Here is a 979-nt window from a genome sequence, read left to right as displayed (position 1 = left end):
ATATATATATATATATATATATATAAAGGGCATTACTATAGAATAATGCCACACACTTGACTTCCCAAATATATATATATGTATGTATATGTATGTGTATGTGTATATATATGCATGCGATTATTACTGTGAGTCTTTTATTACCACATAATACAGAAACCGTTGTGATTAGATATTTTCTTCAAAAGCTTAACCGCTTGTAAACTAATTTAAATTTCTTTAACCAATGGACTCTAATTAACACAGTCTGTATGTTCATTCCTTTTTCTTATTTATATGTGTGTATGTGTGTGTGTGTGTGTGTTTATGTATGTATGTACATTTTTATATATGTTTATCTATATGTACATATTTATCTATATTTGTACATACTATTCTATCTTATTTCATTTTTGTTCTATTTTTATTTATTTATTTTATTTTTATTTTTATCTTATTTATTCATTTTTATTTTCATTGTATTTTACTTTTTATTTTATTTTACTCTACCTCATCATTGATTTTGCGCCATGTTTTTATTATATTTAAATTAATCTGTTAAATCTCACGCACACACAAAAAAATAATAATAATAAATGAAAAATATAATATATTTAGTTTGGTGGTATGAACAGAAAGGTCAACATGTAATCTTGTAATGTATATCTGCTTCCCGGATGATATTTTGCTTATACCTTATAAATGCAAATTTAAAGCATAAATTTGTAATTTATTTAATGAGCATAAATGGAAACAGCTGTAGGAAGTAAGAATTATCAATTTATTAATAAATAACTATTAACTTTCAACTCTCCATTTTCTTTTTCTTGTATTAATTGAATACGGATTATATGGTTAATATATACCAATTAATTTACAGAAACTTTATTTCCCAAAATATTAGGTATAGAACCAAAATTTTCTTGGATGTAATCATTCCATTAAGAAGTTAATATATCCTCCAATTAACTGATAAATATGTATATACATATATATATAT

This window comes from Octopus bimaculoides, chromosome 24 (genome assembly GCF_001194135.2).
Source record: "Octopus bimaculoides isolate UCB-OBI-ISO-001 chromosome 24, ASM119413v2, whole genome shotgun sequence".
Taxonomy (NCBI): Eukaryota; Metazoa; Mollusca; class Cephalopoda; order Octopoda; family Octopodidae; genus Octopus; species Octopus bimaculoides.
This window is presented reverse-complemented; position numbering follows the sequence as displayed.